General features: G+C 40.5%; 1 protein-coding gene across 13 annotated transcripts in view; it reads right to left on the reverse strand.

The window, feature by feature from the left end:
• sipa1l1 (signal-induced proliferation-associated 1 like 1) overlaps positions 1-15,074 on the reverse strand; it is a 127,305-nt gene that overhangs the window by 54,727 nt on the left and 57,504 nt on the right. For 11 of the 13 annotated variants that reach the window (XR_007570769.1, XM_050057590.1, XM_050057592.1 and 8 more), the window contains one exon: positions 952-1,087. The gene's annotated coding sequence lies outside the window, so the exon portion shown is untranslated. Of the gene's footprint in view, positions 1-951; positions 1,088-7,579; positions 7,637-15,074 lie in introns of all 13 variants that reach the window. The other 2 variants (XM_050057585.1, XM_050057588.1) reach the window with 1 other exon arrangement.

Genomic DNA, 15,074 nt, shown 5'->3' on the forward strand with positions numbered 1-15,074 from the left:
TGTTCTTATGAAATGTACAAGTAATTCATGTGAGCATAAAACCTAAGACTTCACTTCAGAATACTCCACTCTGGCAACAGAATGACACCATAGTGTGACAGATTTCTTTATGTGGTCATCTGTTCCTGGCACACTACTGTAAGTGCTTACATTATGTAGCTTACACTGCTAAATGAGGTGACATGCTAACATCAGGGAAACATGTTGTGTTGGTTGCTGATGTTTTTAATTTCCAGATTTTGACTGGAACGTCTGGATGTGTTCTTAAGCTTTTATTGGTAATTTTTCACCATAAAAAGTGCCACTACTTGCAGTTACAGTCATTGCCCACCTGCAAGTACACCAATAATCTACATGTAGCTACATGCTAACATCAGAGAAACATGTAATCTTGGTTGCTGATGTTAATTTCTCTCTGATTTCAAACCACATTCCTGCCGGAACATGTCCCATTGTGTTTTTGGTGCAGAGATGCCGAGATACAGAAGACCCGAAAACCCTGAAAAATTAGAGGAGACTGGGATTTTTTGGTAGGGGGGCTTAAAGAGACAGGCGCTAATCAGAGTGACTCAGACAGAGGGTGAATACAGTCGTTCCAGCACCAACAGTATAAGAAAAATAATTAATTTTTTGACCATTAACGCGTGTAAACAGGATATGGTAGAAACCAAAATTACAAGTATGAACCATAAGCGTAACAGGTCCCTGGCAATAAACCGAATGGTAGCGAATATATTAAGTGTGTGGGATTTCACCAGTACTCTCCGGCTTATGAAATGTTCCAAAGACGGCTGACTTTAAACTTTTACAAATCAAAAACTGAGGTAAAAGGGTAAAATACACCTTACACAGAACATTAAACACTGGCAGCTATATTCTCATCACACAACACTAAGTTCAAGACCTTTTCAAGGTTTTTATTCTTTGAATCCAAAAGTAAAGACTCTGTACCTTAACGGAGCTGAAGCCTGATGAAAAGAAATGTGTTGATGGAGAACTTTCACAGCTGAAGTCTCTATAAAGCAGTCTGCATGGCAACCATGCTCCAGGAGAACTCAATTCAGTCTGTATGGGGCCAACGCAGCAACTGAGAAAAACAGTACAGAGAGAGAAAGAGGATATGTAGAAGTCAAAAGGAAACAGAAAGAATCACAGTGACATCAAATTAGAGAACACCCAGCAGCACATGTTGCACAGTATCAAAGCTCTCTGAGTATCGCAAACCTGAATTTCAGACACTCCAAGAGCAACCATTATAAAGTAAGCAATGGCAACAAAACAAAAGGATTGCGTGTTCATAATATACACAAACAAGCAGAACAATGTATAAAAATGATGTTTGAGAGCCAAGGTGGTCTATAGTTTTGAGAATCCATCCTGCAGGGTCCAGACCACTCAGGGTTGGAAATCAACTCCTTTGTCCACCGGCTGCCACTGTGGCTGGTGGATTCAAAACTCTATCAGCTACTCAGTAGGTTACCAATGGTTTTTATTTTGGGCTGGTGAGTGAAGCAAATGAAACAGCCACTTGCATATTTTATCAACATTTGGCTGGTGGCTGGTGCTAATTTCCAACTCTGCCACTACATTTTTCTTGGAGACTAAAATTTTTAACAGAAAGCTTTTGTTACAAACAGGAAACCATTCAAAGTTTTTAATACATGGGCATTTACAGGCATCGAGAGTCTAAGATTGAGCTATATCATCAAACTGTAGCAGCATTTTTGGTATTTGAACCATAGCAGGGAATAAAGGTTGAGGTATAGAGTGCCCCATGAATGAGTCCACTCAAGGTGCCCTTGTCTTGAAGTCAATGGTTTTTTAGAATGTGTTTTTGATTAGATGCCTGAAATAAGGTCTGTGGCTAAAGCAAGCTTAAGAGACTTTCATGTTTTATTCTACGTCAAAAAATATGTCAGTAAATATCCCACTTGTGAACTCTGAAGCTTCCATATGTCTTAAAAAAGGCAGTTGCTAACAAGTGGCTAAATGAGACTACAGAACGTCAACACGTCGAGCCGCTCTGAACACAGCTTTACAGTCTTGTTACGGTTGTGTCGTTAGGTCATGCAACCAGAGTGTAGCTTGTTTATAGCCTCACGTTAGCTTTTTACTTCTGGTGATTGCATTAAGGCTTCGAAAAAATCTTTAAAAAAAGTAGTGAAAGATTATATTGCTGAACAAAACATGTATGTATCATAAACGTTTGTTTAACACAGAGCTTATTTTCTGCAGTAATCCAAAATCCAATGGGAAAATCCCACAGGCTTTTTGGTGAGGAAACCATGGTGATGCTAAATTCCGCATCAATCTCCAGAAGAACATCATCCCTGGAGCACTGTCTGCGGGCCTCTGCTACACTGATTGTAACCTTTTTCAAACATGTCCATTACACATCTCAAAAATTCAGGAAAGTGAGATGCAAAATTGTTGAAGCATTCTTTTGAGGTAGTCATGCATTTATTTCTGTGGAGTATTTCTACCGCATTCAAGAGAACTGTGTCAATTAAATAACTTGACAAGTAAAATCAGAGATGCTTCAAGATTTAATTCTTGTTGCCATCACCAGGGGAGTCCAGTCTGTCTTGTTTGGATTTTTCTTCGTAATATTAAAGCAACCATGACACATCTGACCTGGCTGTCAAAGCCTTTGAACAGCCAACGCAATGTGGAATTTCCCATGAAGGGCTCAGGAGATTAATGTAATATAAAACCATATGTACAAAAGCAAAACAATGAAACAAACAATGAAAAACTGACGTGACAGCTACTGGCTAACACAGCCAGTAAAATGGAAGAGCTGAGAAAAGACTTCAGTTTGCTTGAGTATGTGTTTGTCCATAATAGTGCAATGCCTCTCCTCCAGACCACACTTTGTATCACCATGGAGATAAGGACTTGTACAGTACATGTTTCTGTCAGTGTGTGTGTGAGAGAGAGAGAGAGAGAGACAGAGAGAGACGGAGAGAGACAGAGACAGAGAGACAGAGAGAGACAGAGGACAACTTGATTCCTTCCCACAGACCTCACTGTGAATAGGTACACAAAATTCAAAAACCTTACTGCTGAGTTTCTCACATGTAATTATTAATGCTTTAAGCAGCAAAAACAGACCATCAATCCCTTCAATACTCTGGGCTTGTGTTAGAAACGCAGGTCTTAAAACAAGAAACATTTCTTTTCCTGAAATGTGCTCAGGGGTTTGGAGGAAGAATGGATGAAATGGGGGTTACGAAAAGCTCAATCAATTAATTAAAAATTAACATGTTTATCAACACAAACATTACAAAAAACAAACAATAACAAATTGTCAAATAACAAATGATGCAAAAAAGGTTAAGCTGAGTCACATTACAAATTAACGTTCCAGCTTAAAAGTCGCCGGCAGTCGACCCAGTGAATTGAGTTATTTTTTTCTCCCACTCCAGCTGCTGTGAGAGGCAGCAAAACATCCTTTTATTTTATAGTTAAAGTTTACTAATAAAACTCTCCACGGTATGAACAGTGGTTACATGAGCTTCAAAACCAGCCACAACTCAGCCCTGAGCAGAGTGACCGTCCGCTACTGACCAATCAACAGACTGCAGTGTTCACAGCCCCACCTTTTAGTACCAGATCTGTGTGCTAGGTACCCCAACAGAGGGGGGACCAAAAATGGCGACAGTACGAAACAGTTCCATTGGTACCATCCACAACTTTTCACAGTGGAAACAGTAAAAAAGCATACTGAATTGAACCATACCGTTAGAGCTTAGATCGGGCCCAAAAAATCCAGCCCGACCCGGCCCGAGCCCATGCACGTTATGTCCGCAACCGGCCCGGCCCGTCCAATTAACTGTAATTATGGGCCCGAGCCTGATTTAAACCCGACATTTTTCAATAAGTTGGCTGTTATAATTGAGAGTATTAAACCACAAGTCTTGTTATTTGAATGACAGAATCATAGGATCTTAATGAATGGCGCAACACGGAAGCATGATTATGTAATAAAACAGGTGTTTATTTTAGGATCCAAGTGGTGAAGGGCTGTGCGCACACAATGTTGCAACATTGTAACTGAGGGCCGAATTCACAAAAGGATTGCGTGGCTTTTGCGGCCGCTAAACCGGTAAAAATGGAGCAAACAGATACCGTCTAATTCACAAAGCACGCGCAGAGGGTGAAATGCTCCACTAACTGCGCTGCCAAGCAGATTGCGTCTCGGTGCTCCGGTGTTATTTGCACGTATTTAAATGAGGTAATATGCATATATTTGGCGCAAAAATTGCCCCTTTCTATGCAAATGAGCCTCATTGATAAACAACGTCTAATTCACTAACACCAGCGCTAATAGCCACACGCAGTTTGAGTGAAGTAAATAACGTCTTTAGAAAGCTGGTGCAAACTGGGCGCTCCTCTGTGGAAGCCTCTCGCCCAGACTTTCCAGTGATCGTGGCAGCAGTGATCGTCTGTTAAATCAGTCTGTAAATAATATTTTGACATTATTATTATAATCATTATTACTTTAATGGCATCCGAAGATATTGATGCGTTGAACAGGTGACAGTCTGCGGTCGTTCTCAAAACGCACTTCTGTCACGCACTTCAAAAGCAACTTTCAATAATTTATTTTACGAAACGGGGGAAACAAACGTGAACAAAAACGGTTCCATAATTCATATTAAATTCAAAAGATAACGAAAAAACAGCTACAAGTGAGAGGGAATAGTGATAAAGTGGTCAAACTTGGTCAAATCCACAGCCTCAACCCATCCGACACTGTTAGACTGACTCACCAGCAGACATCACTACATGAGGGTATACAGTATTCAGTACTTTGCCAAACAAAGTCTGCCATTGTTCTGCCACGGTGTTCTTGGCGCAAAGCCAGCATTTATACTTTGCCATGTGGCTAATTGCAATCAGGGGGAAATCAGGGGCAAACTGCACTCAGCTGCCAAACTTTGTGGGCGTGTTTGCGCTGGTAGCCTATATCATTAGCGCAATATCCTTTGTGAATAGGACGTTAAAACGGAGCAAACTGCGGGTGCAAGTGAAGTGCAATTCAAGGTGCTATCAGCGGCCGCAGTTCATTCTTTGTGAATTTGGCCCTAAGTTTCTTGTAACTTTAGGCTATGTGTCATACAAAGTGTGGGTTAATTTTATTTTTTATGATACTGTAGCGTCCGCCAGGACGTGTGGAAAGGATGACGCAGTTATTCTGCAATGAAACCACCGTTTATTACTGAACAGTACAGGTTACTGTTGGCCGTAACTACGCCAAAACAACCAACAAACAACAACTTAGCTGTAACTCCAACTTTGCACTCCTGCAGGACAGGCACACTGGCACAGAGCTGCAGAACTTTAAGCCCTGGAAAAAACACAGATCTCTCATAAATCCAAAACAAGTTGTCTGATAAGGTACTTTTTGTGAAGTGGCTGCACTGGCCCTTTAACAAAGATCTGAGGTGATGTGTTGGAGCATTCTGCAGCTTTGTAGGCAGTACTTTGTAACTACAGTATCTCCTCCACTCTTGCGCTGTTTGTCACTTGTTTAGATGGGTCTGTTTGAGCAGCATAACATCCTAGTGTGGGCTTTGGTTTGGCTTTAAACACCAAGTGTTTGAAGTCTAATAGGCAGAAACTCAAAAGCAAAAACTCAGATTCTTTCCTGTTTCACAGCCAGGTGTTGGTGAGCATATGTGAGTCAGAACGGCAGATTTACATTCGCAGAGACACACACTGCATAGGCGGGAACGTTTTTGATATGCTAAAGAGACCTCTCAGTTTTCAATCGGAGTTTACATTAAATTGCAAACTAGAATTATCGCCTTGCAGTTGTTTGCCTTTGCAAACCCGTCAAGTTGCAGTTACTTTACATCTATTTTTGTGAAAACATAAGTGCTTCACACACATCCTCCCCGTGGCAGCACGTGAGATCTATATAATCAGCACATGGTGGACACCAAAAATTAGAGTCACCAATTCAGTATCTGAGATATGATGTTGAGTAATGGCCAGAAAAGTGTTTTTTCATACATTATGATGTCACAGTGAGGTTGACCTTTGACCTTTTGGTTATAAAATGTCATCACTTCGTCATTACATCTTATTAGACATTTGTCTCTCGTCATAATTAGCATATGAATGTTTAAAACGTGTTTTGGAGGTCACAGTGACCTTGATCTTTGACCTTCAATCACCAGATTCTTATCATTTCATTCCTAAGTCCAAGTAGATTTTTGTACCAAATTTGAAGAAATTCCCCTTAGGTGTTCTCACTGCATTGTGTTCATGAGAGTAAGATAAATGCAAGGTCACAGTGACCTAGATTTTTGACCTTTGAGCACAAAAATCTAATAAGTCCATATTTGAGGCAAAGTGGACGTTTGTGCCAAATTTGAAAAAATTCCCTGAAGGCGTTCAGATATCACATTCATGAGAATGGGATGGCCGGAAAGATGGAGAGACGGACAGACATACATATGTACAACCCGAAAAAATAATGCCTCTGGCTATGGCTAGCCGATGCGGAGGCATAAAAACATACTATAAATTGTACATACTGTGAAAGCTCACAAGCTGCCATGTGGGTTGTCTCAACTGGTGTATTAGGAGAACAGATATAAAATCATCTCGGGTGGAAAACATGAAAAAATTTCAATTAAATCTCAAACAATATTGTGAATTGTGCAACTAAGACAGCATGAATACAATCCCCCAGCCACATACATACACAAAATGAGACGCGGCTCCAACTAGAAAATGATGTTTTGATGCATTGGATGTGCTGAATGTGCATATTAAGGCAGTACAGGAGGAGGTGCACATTAATAATCCTCCAGGACTGTAACATGCTCATGTTTAACCCAAACAATGTGTCATGTGACTGCAGTTGGTTCGGATCGAGGTCGGAACACGTAATGAAACACACAAATGAAACGCATCAGAGTTCGTTTGTAACCGGACCGAGACCACCTCTTCAAGAAGGTCTCAGTCTGGTTGTTTTGGTGCACACCCAAGTGCGATTGCTATGTTCACACCTGCCCAAAAGAACCACACTTAGGGAGCAAACAAACTTGACTGAACCGAACCAAACAGGGCAGGTGTGAAAGCACCCTTAAAATCCTAATCTTAATCATAAGGAGTAGCTTCACAGATGCTCTTCTCACTAATCTCAAACGATCACACACTACAAGCTTTAGCGTATTACACACTTCGAGATATTATTTAGATTATCATACCAGAGAAAGCCAGTAACGTGATCTCAAGGGTAAGCAAAAAAAAAATGAGGGGATAACATGTAGCAAAGGGCCCTAGGTTGAAAAGAGGGGCAAGGACAGGGCCTTTGTACATGGGGCGCCTGCTCTACAAGGTAAGCTGAAGGACACCCCATAGGTGGCTTCTTGTACAAAAAGAGAGCAAAATTTAATTTTATTCCCCCCAAAATGAGCCCAAGAGAAAATGTTTCTATGAGCCTCACAAGAAAGTAAAATAAGAAAGTAGAAGTCAAAAAGTAGGAACACAGCATTGCCCTCCACTGTAAGTCAATGACACCTCTGAAATCACACTCAAGAAGTATATCCCAAATAACTACCTGCAGAGTGCCTTTCTCTTTCTCCACTGAGGCCTGGGTAGTGCTCTTTAATGACAGCTGGAAGACAATGAGAAAAACAGTGAAAGAGAAAGCAGAAGTTAGAGAACAGAGTGAGAGGGGTGAAGATTATACTGTATGTTAGGTAGGGAGACTGGGAATTGAAACGAATGAATGTGGCGTAGCGTGCCTCTCTGCAGTCGCAGAGGACCAATTACACTGACAGATACTCAGTAACCTTTAGCAGTGTCTAAATGAGGTCGATTCCTGAGGTAAATATGTAGCATCACTGCTCAATGGAGCAAAGTGCTGCCAGGGTTGTCTTCTGGACCAGTCGACTGGAAACTGTTAACACAGAGACTTATTTGCATCTTACTCATAATGGTGGCTGGAACCATGAGCACGACATTACCAAACATCAAAGTGCTGTTTTAATATTCTACCGAGCATTTGATATTACTGATACAAATCTGGTAATTTACTGGAGAGTGAGTTTAAAAGCCAATTCTCTACAGACGGATATGTGCTAAAAAGACTGTAACTTTGGATGGTACATAGTTATTTCATGTCACTCATTTAGTAGTTCATTTAAAACAGGAGCGGTGTACAGTAAATGTGTTACACCAGATGTAGCACAATGCTAATTTTCATCTGGTGTCCTGGGTGTGTATATAATACACATAACAATATAAAAATGATAATACTACTTAACATTAATGAATACACCCGTAGGAAAGGCCTCAATGACAACATAACTGTCTGTTTTTAAATAATTTAAACTCATTTAAACTGACTAAAACTAATACACTATCTAATACTTGCAGGGATAGCATGACATTATTTTGTTGCTGTAATAAAAAGAGCAGTTTAAGAAACTTTTGTTGAGCATGTCAATAGTTAATATTCCTCAATATTAATTCATTATTTAAGTGCTGAATTCTCTCAGTGTTTGTTTGGATTTAGACACTTTTTTTAACATCTTGCCTGTTCAACTGATCTGCTGTGTCTCTAGGCTTCAATTAAGGACTAGTCCACATGTACACAAGTGTACCTGAAAATGTGGCTTACAAAATATACATTTTTAAGTTGGGAAAATATGATCAAATTTGCCGATATTTTACTTGTATATAAGAGTCTTCATGGCCTGGCACCCCCTCCGCTCAAAGAATTCATTAAACAAATTCAAAACTCATCTACCAGATCTACCTCCTGGGGGGATTGTAAAATACCATACAAGAAGAGTGCCTTTGGGCAGTCAGCCTTTTCCTATCAAGCAGCACACACCTGGAACACAGTATCCATAGAACTCAGGAACATCACATCTCTTAACTCATTCTCCAAATCAATAAAACAGTGGTTATTGGACAACCAAACCTGTTATCATGATCTGAATTAGTGGCTATGTCCTCATTTTTCACAATATATTTTAGGACTTAGCTGCTCTGTATAGTACGTTCTCTCACTGTCTTGCTAATTGTGCTCATGTGCTGTGGCTTTTGTCTATGTGATTTGCTTTGCGAATTTGTGTGTCTCTTTTTGGCTGTGTGTTTTGGTCTGTGTTATGTTCTACTTTTGTATAGTAAGTTTTTAATGTTTTTGTTATATGGTTAGGTTACTTTATTAATAGGCTTTAAATCTTGCCGTTTCTGCTATGTGCTTTGTTATGTGCTTTTGTCTGTGGTTATGTACTTGCTCTGAGCTTATGTGCTTTTGTACTTCTGTACGTTATTTTAATGCCTGTTCATATATATATGTATATACCATCAACCTGCCAGGGACTGCAGATGAAAATTAGCCTGTATGGCTAAATCTGGCACATTTACGTGACTTAAGTGATCATGTTAATTAATGTGCACTGTCCCTTATTAAATAAAATAAACATAAGTGATAAACCCGTCACATAATCAGGACTAGTCTGCTAGAAAGCCATGGTTTTGCTGAATGAGCAAGTCGAGTGAGTTTGTTTGAGTGTGTGTGGCCTGTTACATCAGGTCATATATCATTTAAATGTGTTTTCCCTTTCAGGTCTGTCATCATCTAATGGCGTTAGTATAGCTGGTCTCTTATTTTATTTAGGCCTGTTGATGTATTATTTTGAGGCAATTAGTATTTGTTCTAGGCAGTGTTAGGAACGCCAACCTCTGATAGTTTTATTTTTAGGTTGTTAAAACCTACAACAGTGCCGTCTTGATTCTCCTGAGCCTCGTTTTGTGCTGATATGTGGGCATATGTGAGGTTTAATGTTATATTGTTAACTTGTAATTAGCCACGTGGCAATGCATCTGAGGTGATAATGCAGAGTAATGCAAAAGTAATATAACAAGTAGGGTTACAAATTATTTTCTACACGGAGAAATAAAGTTAAGTAATGCATTCTGTTTTTGAGTAAAACACCAAACACTGCTGAAAACAGAGCTTCTGGAAAACTCCATCAAGGGTGACATCAGAGACTTGTTTTCAATTTTCTGACATGTAGACAGGGAGGTTTTGGCTTGAGAAGTGAGAGTGTACGCTGTTATCTCCTTTGTGAAGCTTCACAAATGAGGCAACATTTCATGCATTGGCAGACATGGCCAAAATAGTGCTGGTTCTAACCTTGCTAACAGAAGTCTTTACATGTTTACACATACATGTACACTTATTCTTCCACTATATTGAGGAACAAAGGCTTCAGAATGCACTACCTAGATCCCTGCTCCAGATACCCTTCCTGTGCTAGCTTTTTTCAGGTTTCCAAATGGCAAACTTCTTCTTTTTCATCGTCTTCTTCGTCTGGCTTTAGGGTTAAAGTTATATCACTGTCTGTTGGTTTGGCATTTTCTTGAAAGTGTTTCAGTTGTGTTTATGTGTTTTCATTTTGACAGATTTTTTGTAACACTGCATGTGTGGACGGGATTTTTTTTTTGTTTTGTTTTGTTTTGTTTTTTTTATACAGCAAAGGGGGCATAATTACGGTCTTCAAAAATACCCATGTACATATGGACTTTAAGTGTACCGACTGAACAACCTCTCAATATGCGAAACAGGTGGAACAAAATTACACAGCTCCTTTCCAAGAGCCTGTTAATGAATTTATAGTTGCATATCAGTTTATTTTTATGAAATTATAAGAAACTATGCAGCCCAAGTGTCCTGAAGCCCCGACATAAAAAGTTGTTTGGAAAAACGTCATTTGAACTCTGTTTTTATGGAAAAACGTCATTTGAACTCTGTTTTTAGCCTCATTGTAGCTTGTAGCTCTAACTGCCTCTCTGTGCCTCACGACACTTAGATCACTACGGACGAGCAGTATGGAGATATTTTGTGGTTTCAATTATATGTTTTTGGACGTTTGAATCTGGGGCACCGTCAGCCTGCATTAGGTGGAGTTGTGTTGCTACCCACTCTCCCCTGGGATCTCTGCAAGGGATGTGAGGACTCTAAAACTTCACCTGAGCCTCCCTCGGCATATGGGTGAGTAGATAATGGCTGAATTTTCATTTTTGGGCGCACTATCCCTTTAAGACATATCTTTTTAGCTTGGCTTTTACTTTATACTCCTCGTCATTTATTGCCCTTGTTTTAAAGTCATCTTTGGCATTTTCGACTTTTTTTTTTTAACTTATTTGTTCTTTTAAATGTTATTTATTTTAACTATTTTATCGTTTATTGTTGTAATGTCTAGCTATTCACTTGTTACTTTTTCTGTGCTGTTTTACACCTGCTCTGTGGAGCACTTTGGGCTGTATGACTGTATGAGAGGTGCTATATAAATTAAGTCTGATTTTAATGATTCACCAATGAGTGAAATGTCATGAGGGTGTCATGATTTTTACAACATTGACATGAAAATATTTAAACCACAGTATGTGCTTACACTTGATTAACATGTTTCTGGCTGCTACAGAGCAAGGTTGTTGTCGAGCAGCACAGGTGTGTCAGTACCGTGTGACTGTGAATCTGCTCTAGTGCACCGTGAGTCACACACACCTGAAAATTACAGAGCAGACGAACTGACTGACTAACTGGCTGAAAGAGGCCAGTGCCGAACAATGAAAGGAGACACAGTCATAGATAGACTTGAAAAGAGAGGGCACAAAAAGTTGAGCAGAAGATTTTGTGAGTGTGAGTGTGAGTGTGCATGTGTGTGTGTGTGTGTGTGTGTGTGTGTGTGTGTGTGTGTGTGTGTGTGTGTGTGTGTGTGTGTGTGTAGTTCAGGTGCAGAGACCTTGAAATGCTGTAGGCTATCCTCTATTTCCTGTCCCCATTCTCAAAAATACTGTAATTTGGAGCTGGTTAATATTTTCAGACAATTGCAGAGTGCTTAGTGTTTGGTATTCATTAATCAGCCTGTATTGTAGTGGAAGAATACAGACAGTTTTTTTTCAGAGCTGTAGTTAGTGACGATCACCACCTTGCAATCACACAGCAGTCCTTTAATGACAGAAGTTTGGAGGCAGGAAACAAAAAAAAGGACATTTAAAGAAACAAAAGAAGAGAAAATAATAAAAACTGTCAACGAAGTTTCAATCGTGCTGCTTTTTATATTACCAAATCTATGACAATTATACACCTGTTTCCCTGACACACATCATTACCACACCAACTGGTGAGTCGAGTCAAGTCACGGCATGTTTTCTGTAAATCCAGACAACACATGACTGTTTGAGACCCAGCCCATGCTCTCTAAGACGACAAGGAGGAGGAAGTAAGATCCTTTAGACAAAAAAATAAAAAATAAAGGAAGGAACCTCTCAAGAGGAAATTCAAAAAGAGATCCCCCTTCTTGGGTGGCTGGGGGTGTGACAGAGGCTGTATGTGGGGAAATGGCAATTATAAAAAAAATCAGAAAGAGAGAGCGTCACTGACTAAAACTTTGACAGCATGTCCTCTAAAACACCTGCTGCCAAGATGCTGCTGGGCATAGGTGTGACCGTTAAGGCAAGACATGCATCTATGTGTGTCTGTGTGTGTGTGTGTGTGTGTGTGTGTGGGAGTAGAGCCACTGCAGGTAATACAAAGAGCCTTAGGAACAAAAAAACATGGACAAATTCCAGTTAATGACTCAGGCATTTAGTCTCTTTCTCTGTCTCACACACAAGTACACTCAAAGGACCCAGATGATGACAAATGTTGCATCACATTATTATTTTCTCACCATCGTCTTTCCCAGGCTCAGTGTCATTAGTGTCTCACTTTGCAGTTGGTTATAAACTTTGTACGGGAAGCATCAAACTCTTCAGTCATATTCAAATGTGACTGAATATAAACTACTTGCAAAATGTTCCACAGTAGTAATGAGAGTTTTAAGTGTTTGTCTGGGAATTGCAGTTCACAAAAACATCAGCGACGACTGCTCTGCACCAAAGACATTCCCAAAATAAACATATTAAACGAGCTGCAGGTACTCTAAAGCTCTCGTGTGTCAGAATGTAACGGTAGTGGCCCGGTGTTCTACATAGCCATTTGAAAGCCAAACAGCTTTTTAATCTCAGCTTGTCTGTGTGTAGATGAGGAAATGGCAGGCCGAGACACAGAGGGAAGATAAGGCGAGAAAAAAATAAATAAATCAAACATTATTCTCTTTGAAAGTTGCCAGGCAGCAGGCAGTCCAATGTGTTGGAGTTTCAGCTCAGAGCATTTCAAAGTGAAATTGTAATTGTGTGGAAAGATAAACGTGCCCGGCTGTTTTTTTTCTCCCTCTGCAGAGCTCGGCAGTGGGGTGGGGTCTCCTCTCCGGCTCACTGAGACGTAAAAAGGGGCTTTTTGGGTGCTCTGAAGTCTGCCGATGTTGTCTTTTTCTCTCGAGTGTGAAATTGCGAAGGCGTTCTACAACGTTCACTCCCCTATCCCTGGCTATCACAGGATGGCAATGGAGGCAGAGAGGAGATGAGCATAGAAATTTGACCGAGTGATGAGAGGTGTGTGTGTGTGTGTGTGTGTGTGTGTGGTAACGATGGTTACAATGAGTAGCTGTCACTTAATAGTGGAATATTTGAATTTTGTTCTTGTTCCAGGTACCTAAAAGGTTTTGATAAGGTTTAAACATCACTATAAAAGACCTAAAAACTGGTCCTATCCTTAAAAACCTTTTCCAGCCTGCTTTACTTGACCCTGCACTTATATACAAAGCTTGGTGCACTTCAAATACCTTTTAATGTGTAGCTGTTCTGTGTCATTTGAACAGCTCTCTGCAAAGTTCAACCTACCAAATATCAGTTTTTTCAGGTACTTGCAAACCAGACATTTTCTTCACTCTCAGATATCAAGCTTCCCTGAACCGCCCGATATGAACACCGCTGATGATATTCTTTGCTCAAACCCGTCGCACAAACATTTGGTATCCACCATCTATAGCCCTGTTTCCACCGAGCAGTACAGTTCAGTTCAGTTCAGTACACTTTTTTTCTGTTTCCACTGTGAAAAGTTGTGGATGGTACCAATGGAACCGTTCCATACCGTCCCCAGTTGTGGTCTCCCCTCTGTTGGGGTACCTAGCACACAGATCTGGTGCTAAAAGGTGGAGCTTTGAACACTGCAGTCTGTTGATTGGTCAATAGAGGACGGTCACTCTGCTCAGGGCTGAGCTGTGACTGGTGGAACGTTAACTTGTAATGTTACTCAATGCATGAGTTGACGATGTGACTCAATCAACACACCTTAAATTTCACTGTGACAACTTTGACCATTACTTTAGTTTTTATATGACATACACTTTTAGTAATGAGTGGATCTTCCAGTGTTTATATATGTTTATTTGGACCGGGTTATGTGAATGGCATATATTCTAATCCTCACTTGGAGTAAAAAAAAAAGCATCGCGGAGCATTGTTCCTGAGGGCTACGGCAACACTAAACCCCTGAGCTTGCCTCAGAAGGACTAAATGCACAAACCTGCTATTTTGTAATATCCCATGGGGAGAGACTCTCACTGCAGCCTGTTTTAATTTGTTCAGAAAATGTTGGGGCGTAACTAAACCAGGTAACCGGGAAATACAGTGAGTGCTGGACGGAGCAGTGAGTGACAACAACCCCGCCCACATTTAAGAGTACTGTTTGCAGTGGAAACGCTAGGGTCTAGGTACCATGTCTGAAGGGTTACTTTTGGTTCCAGAGGTACCATGCCGAAAGTGTTTGGTAGAAATGAGGCTGTACTGGATGTGTTTGAGCCTTAAAAATACTGGAGGGATGTTTTCCAAACCCTATCATCCATCCTCAACTTTGTCTTGCAACCCAACCCTCTGGTCACTGTCTCTGGCACTACCACAGAGGATGGTGTACACCTGACTCCAATCCAATGCTGTACACTATCATTTGCCTCTCCGCTGGCCAGACAGGCAGCTCTAATCAGATGGAGGGATGCTGCCCTGCCCACACATGCCCAGCGACTGAGGGACATTATGTCCTGCCTTAGTCTTGAAAAGATCAGCTACTCAATTTGTATCTCAGATATAAAATACCAAAAGGTTTGGGGCTCCTTTCTGAAATACTTCCAGAGCTGTCAGTTTATCTTAAGATT

Source organism: Epinephelus moara, chromosome 12 (assembly GCF_006386435.1).
Source record: "Epinephelus moara isolate mb chromosome 12, YSFRI_EMoa_1.0, whole genome shotgun sequence".
NCBI lineage: Eukaryota > Metazoa > Chordata > Actinopteri > Perciformes > Serranidae > Epinephelus > Epinephelus moara.